The sequence below is a fragment of the Mustela nigripes genome, chromosome 3, assembly GCF_022355385.1.
Source record: "Mustela nigripes isolate SB6536 chromosome 3, MUSNIG.SB6536, whole genome shotgun sequence".
Classification (NCBI taxonomy): domain Eukaryota; kingdom Metazoa; phylum Chordata; class Mammalia; order Carnivora; family Mustelidae; genus Mustela; species Mustela nigripes.
The window spans coordinates 3330660-3337138 of NC_081559.1; the positions used below are offsets into that span (position 1 = coordinate 3330660).

The following is a 6479-nucleotide window of genomic DNA, read 5'->3' on the forward strand; positions in this document are numbered from 1 at the left end:
TGTTGGATAAAAAGAAATGGATACTTTGAAACTGTTGGTTCAATTTGCTAAATCTTCCTTCTAAAAGGTTATTTTCCTTTCTACCAGAAATGTGTGGAAGAGCCCTAAACCTTACCAAGATCAGGACGATTTGGAAAATTTCATTTAAAGGAATATATTTTATAGCTGGAAACAACTCTCGGTCACTATTATAGATGTTCTCTCAGTAGAAAATGAAGAAATATAGCAATAGATAAAAAATGAGGAAATCAGGGGCCTTATATTTTTTGACTACCAGAAATTACTGCCAATTCTGGGCAAGCTGATGGTCCCAATGTATAAATCTGGGGTGTGCACAACAATATAATTCAAATTATAAAGCTGTAATTTGGAAATTACATGTGAACAGAACCATGTCTGATTTACTTTTATTTCAATAGTTTTGAATCACTTACTTTGTTCAGTACGGGCATGGCTCCCCTACAGGGTTTGCTCCTAGAAGGCACTCAGTGTTGAGTCATTTATTTTGACAAGTAGCCCAACTCATTAATACACTTAATTTCTTTATATTTAATGTAGTGCATGGTGGGTATTGTTCGAAGCTTTTCTGCTTTTCTTTCCTTTTTCAGATAAATACTTGTACCTGATATATACACTACCTCTCCCAAACCAACTAGAAGATAATCCACAGGGGAAGAGAATGCAGGGTAACCACTGCTTCTCTGTCCCTTCTTCCTGAGGAGCCCTTCCCAGACGCTCCACCCCATCACTGTCATTCGTGTGAGGTCAAGAGCACACTTTCGTGGAATTCACGTTGGGACCATCTCTTCTGTCTCTTCTTTGTTCTTCTCCGGAAAGTCCTGTCCTTGGGTAGTTTCCTTTGTTGGTTGTTTCCACTTCTTTCAGAATAGCTATGGACACTTCAGCCAGCATCTCCCAAGTGCACAGCCACCTGTCGCTTCCTCTCCCTCTATCTTCTTCCAACTCTTGCCCGTCTGCTCCGAGGAAGGCTCTCCAAATCTTTCATCCACCCTCAAGGGTAATCCACTCTCACCGGTGGGTCCTCTGCCTGCGGAGTGTAGACCTGCGGGGTGTAGACCTGCGGAAAGAGAAAGGCGGAGAGTGAGCACAGCCTTGCTGTCATCACAGCCAGCTGGATGGAAGACAAAGGACTGGGAGCAACAAGAATGCCCAGAATACGGCGTGCAAAGGGAAGGGGATCTGGATAAACTCCAGAGGCTGTGAGCGGAGTATTTTCCCTACTCACCACTCCCTGCCCCGTGTAGTTGGCTGTGAATCATTAGCGGCCGGTGTCTTAGTCCTTCAGGCTGCCATAACAAAAATACTCAGACGAGTGCCTTAAACAACAATTTACTTCTTCACTATCTGGAAGTCCAAGATCAAGGTGCTGGCACTAGCAGATGATTTGGGGTCTTGTAAGGAGCCACTTTCTGGTTCACAGATGCCATCTTCTTGCTACGTCCTCAGGTGTAAGTAGAGGCAAGAGAATTCGTGATCTCTTCAACAACGACTCTCCCCGGGGCGCCTGGGTGGCTCAGTCGGTGGGTTAAGCATCTGACTTTGGCTGGGGTCAGGATCTGGGAGTCTCAGGATCAAGCCCTGCAATAGGCTCCTTGCTCAGCAGGGAGTCTGCTTGTCCCTCTGCCCCTCACCCCTCCTGCTGTCTCTCAGTCCCTCCCTCAAATAAAATGTTAAAATACGAAAAAAAAGACCCTCCCATTAATTAGGGGCTTACTCTCCTGACCCACTTCCTAATTAGGGGGATTAGCATTTCAACAAATGAATCTGTGGGTGGGGGACACAGACATTCAGCTCGCCACAGCCAGGAATAAGTGGACAGTAGTGACTGTTGTTGAGATCCAGCGTTACAGAACAGCTAACTGTACCAGCAAGCCCTGCGCAGTGGGGCCCAAGAAGAGAAAATGTGGGAAGAGAAGAGAGAGTAGCTGGGTTGGAACCACTGTTGCCAGAGAGGACAAAGGAGGAAGAAAAACCAGGCCCTATTCTTTAAAAGGTGTCCAGAAATTGTTTTTGGAAAGTCTTTTCAAAATTTTCCTTACATACTCTTCTACCTTAAACACAAATTTTTAAAATAAAACCAAAATTACTCCTCATTCAATTAAATGGTTGTATTTACTGTTTAATGTTATATTAACATTTTTCTGCTGTTCAGTTAGCAATGTATAGTGTAAATGTCTTTATTGGTAGAAGTCAACCCGCTGTGTCGGATGACTTCCACGGTCCTACCTCGTCACTGCAGTCTGTAATTCTGTATTTTCACTAGCATTTTATCAGCATTTGTAGCCCGTGCTGGGAATCCATCTCAATCCTTCTTTTCACCCCAGTAGGGATGGGAAGACAAGTTAAAATTAGCCGACTTATACAACGCTATTAGAGCTAAACTAGATGTATGTTGAATTTCTCCGAAGTACTTGAACTACTTTTAATATACACGAAAGGTTGAATTATGTGAACGTCATAAGCCTTTTACATCTTAAAATTCTATAGTGTCTTAAAATGCAATGTATGAAGATATGCTTTTTTTTTATGAAGAGTAATTATTTTTAGGGTCATGACTCTTGAAATGATCAGTTATTAAATATATTCTCATTAGCTTACCTTTAAGAAATCTGTTATAATTTCAATATACTAAAATATTCAAATCTCCATACATTTAAACATCTACTTAATCTACAGCACACATCCAAAGCTTTAAATTTCATTTTACAAAATAAGGGTAATTTTAATGATATTTCTGGTAATATGAATATTACACATGACTCAGTTAATTGTAGGGCCACCACCACACAGAGCGGAAAATTCGTTAAGTACAGAATTGCTCTGAGGCGACAACAGGAGAACTGAAAGATAGCATTATATTCTTGTAGGTCATAAGCCATAATGTTATTCTTTCTCTCCTCTAAGAATATTTTTAATCTATATGAATTCTTTTGTTTGGAATCACTGAGGCATTTTAAAGTAAGAAATCTTTCTGAAAGTAATAAATTAATGCTCTTTCAGTGAAATTTCACTCAAATGTCAGAACCACCACCAAATTTGTACTTTTTTTTTACTTAAAATTTTTTGGTTTCTGAATGTGGAAAAGAACTCCTTATTCTTGTAAATATACCAATCACTTAAGTACTTTTTAAAAATATGTTATTTATTTGAGATAGAGAATTAGTGAGAGAGAGAGCACCAGAGGACGAGGGTGCGGAGGGGCGGGGAGAGAGGGAGAAGGAGGCTCCCCCACCGAGCAGGGAGCCCGACACAGGCCTCAGTCCCAGGACCCTGAGACCATGACTGGAACCGAAGGCAGACATTCAGCCAAGTGAGCCACCTCAGGTGCCACTGAAGTGTATATATATATATATATATATATTTTTTTTTTTTTTAAGATTTTATATATTTATTTGACAGCGAGAGAGAAACAGTGAGAGCAGGAACAGGAATAGGAGCAGAGGGCATGGGAGAGGGAAAGCAGGCTTCCCAGAGCAGGGAGCCCAATGTGGGGCTCGATCCCAGGACCCTGGGATCATGATCTGAGCCGAAGGCAGACGCTTAACCAACTGAGCCACCCAGGTGCCCCGCTTAAGTACTTTCAATAATAGTATTTTAAAAATCCTGTTAAACACATACGTACTGAATTCAAAAGAAGTAGAAGACACACTTATGGGACAGAATGGGATATGGAACAATCAGAATCTCTAATTGTTACCTTACGGGATGGAGTGCCTTCCCTTAAACCAGCAGGGCCTGGCAATGGGAGATACCTGTGTGTGTCCAGGGCATGGGGCTGGAATGGGAGGCAGTGTTGAGGGTGGCATGGGTGGCAAAAGCAGTGAGGAGGTCTGTAACAATCATGCTCCTTTACCTGAGTTGTCTCAGATACAGATGAACGCCTCAGTTCTGCTCGTGAGGAGCCATCCTGATTATACTGTTGTCATATAGACACTGTAGACAGAGAATTGGACGCCTAAAAGCTTAAAAATTTATCTTTTCTTCATTTTCCTTCCTCCCACCACTTCCCCCAGCACCAGAGAGTGTTTAAGGCAATGCAAAGTGGGCCAAAAATACCATTCTTAATGTGGGAAGGATATACTATCTAAACGTGCCCAGAAAACAAACAAGGAGGGATTTCAGTGTTTAACTGTAGAAATACAGTAGCCCCAGATTTCACTTTCCTTGCTTTCAGGAACCCATGGTCTAGATGTAGATGACCCTCCTTCTGAGGTAACATTGGCAGGCGGATAATGAGCTGGAACCACGTCACAGGCCTAGTCCTTCATCTCACTTCATCTCATCACTGCAAGAAGGGTTAGTATAGCACAATGATATTTTGAGAGAGACATTTACCTAACTTTATTACAGTATGTTGTTATAATTGTTCTAGTTTATTATTACTTGCTGTTGTTAATCTCTTCCTGTGCCTAATTTATAAATTTATCATAGAGAGTTACAGGAAAAAAACACAATATATATATAGGATTTGGTACTATTTGTGACTTTAGGCATTCACCAGGGGCCTTAAAGTATAACCCCCCCGCCAACGGATAAGGGGAAATTATTGTACCTAGTCACAAGGCAGAAGAAAAATATCTTCCCTAACATGTTTCCTTTTCAGCATCTTGTTCAATACTGGCCAAACATCCAGGTTCAGTAAGAGAACTTAATGTGTTTCTGTCCACTCTGGAAACAATTCTACTGGGAGGCTCAATAGTCTAGGTTAAGATTGCTCATTTCATGACTTGTGAATTACTAATTGTACAAACTCATGGAAGGAAGTTATTTTTTTTCTAGCCCTTTACAACCAACAATGTTTGCAAAACATCAAGATTCCAGAGAGAAACTAGAATTTTGCCGTTTTCATTGCTTGAAATTTTGTTAACCTGCATCTTTCCAAGAAATTCTTTATTTTGTAACAACCTGTTAACTGTCTCTGTAGCAGAACAAGGTCCACAGGAGCAAAACCACAACTGGGTTAAGACAAACCTCCCGCAGATTTTCTCCAATTGTTGAACTTGAGGGAGCGAGCCTGCCTGTTCACTGGAAGCACCGCCAGGCCAGTCCGCAGGGCACCCCTCACTCACACGGGGCCAGGCGTTAACTGTACACATCATGGACATGCTGCATCCCCTCGCGGTGTTACCCCTTCTCTCCAGAGGTTTGTGACCAGGAGGAACAAAGCGCGGAGCCTTTAAAGGGGTCTTTTCCTTTCCGCGCCCGGCCCGGTCCGCGGCTGATGCGGGAGGAGGAGCCCCTCTCCGAGCGCGCCTCGCACCCCTGCCGCGAAGGGGGCCCCGTCCGGGAGGTCAGCCAGGCTGCGGGCAAGGCTTCTAGGAACCGGATTTTCATGCTAAAACGCGACTCTACCTGTGCTGGCAGCAGCTGGCGGTTTACTGAGTAGTTCTGTCCTGCAAGAGCACATGGCTGCTGAAATCCGGGGATTCTCCCATTTTCCGTCTGTGCAAACAGAGGGTAGATTCTAAAACAAATTTCCTTTTTTTTTTTTTTTCTTTTGGCAATAGCTGAAGTACATTTATGGAGATTTTCAATACTTTGGTTAGAAAAGTTTATGCAGACCGAACTGAGACTCCGCCGCGCGCCCGGGGACTCTGTTTCGCGGCCCCGCGGGGCTGCGGCGCGGGCGGACCTCCTCGCCTGGAAGCGGCCGCGCGGACCCGCAAAGGGACAGGCCGGCTCTCGGGGGTGGCAGCGGCGGAATCGGCGGCCCGCAGGCGACCCGCTCGTCCCAGCCGCGCCCCGGGACGGTCGCCTCCCGCTCTGCCCCTCCCCCACTCCCGCCGCCAGGGCCGGGGCGCGGGGGCGACAGGGGCGAGGCGGGGGCCCTGCGGGACGGCCACGGCCGGTCCCCGGCTGCGCACCTGCCACCCCGCGCCGGGCGGCCGCGCTGACCCCCCCGCCCCCGCGGGACGCCCCAGCACCGCAGCCCGAGGGGCACCGGCGCGGCGGCCTCCGGCGGGGGCGAGCGGGCGCGCAGGGCCGCGGGCGCTCTCGGCTTCGGGGCGGCCTCGCGAGCAGCCGGAGCGGCGGGCCGCGCTCTTGGGAACGCTGCACCGGGAGCCTCCCGCGTCCGGACGGGTTTTTTTCCCAAACTGCAGATCCCCGCGGCTCGGCGGGCGGCCGGAGCGCAGGCCCGAGGCGGCGTCCCCGCCCCCCGCCCCTCCCCCGCGGCCCAGCCCCCCGCCCCCGCCCCGCCCGGAGCGGCCCTCCGGGCGCCGCCCCCTCGCGAGCGCCCACTCGGTTCCTCCCAGCTGCCGCGCGAACGGGCCGCCCCCCGGGCTCCGCGGAGGGGGCGGCGGGAAGGGGCCGAGCCCGGGCCCCGGCGGCCGCCGCCCCCGCCCCCGGCCCGCGCCGGCCCACGCCGGCTTCTGCGTCACTCGGCCGCGCGTGGGCGGGAGCCGGAGCGGCGAATGTGGCAAGCGCGGAATCTCCCCATGTGACCGCGCGCGGGGGGC

At 48.2% G+C, this 6479-nt stretch overlaps 1 long non-coding RNA gene across 1 annotated transcript; it reads right to left on the reverse strand.

The window, feature by feature from the left end:
- Positions 1-391: 391 nt before the first annotated feature.
- On the reverse strand, positions 392-3317 carry LOC132013397 (uncharacterized). Its single transcript, XR_009402998.1, has 2 exons — positions 1247-3317; positions 392-1078 (listed from the first exon to the last, which is right to left on the reverse strand). It is a non-coding gene; the product is annotated as an uncharacterized LOC132013397 (long non-coding RNA).
- Positions 3318-6479: the final 3162 nt, after the last annotated feature.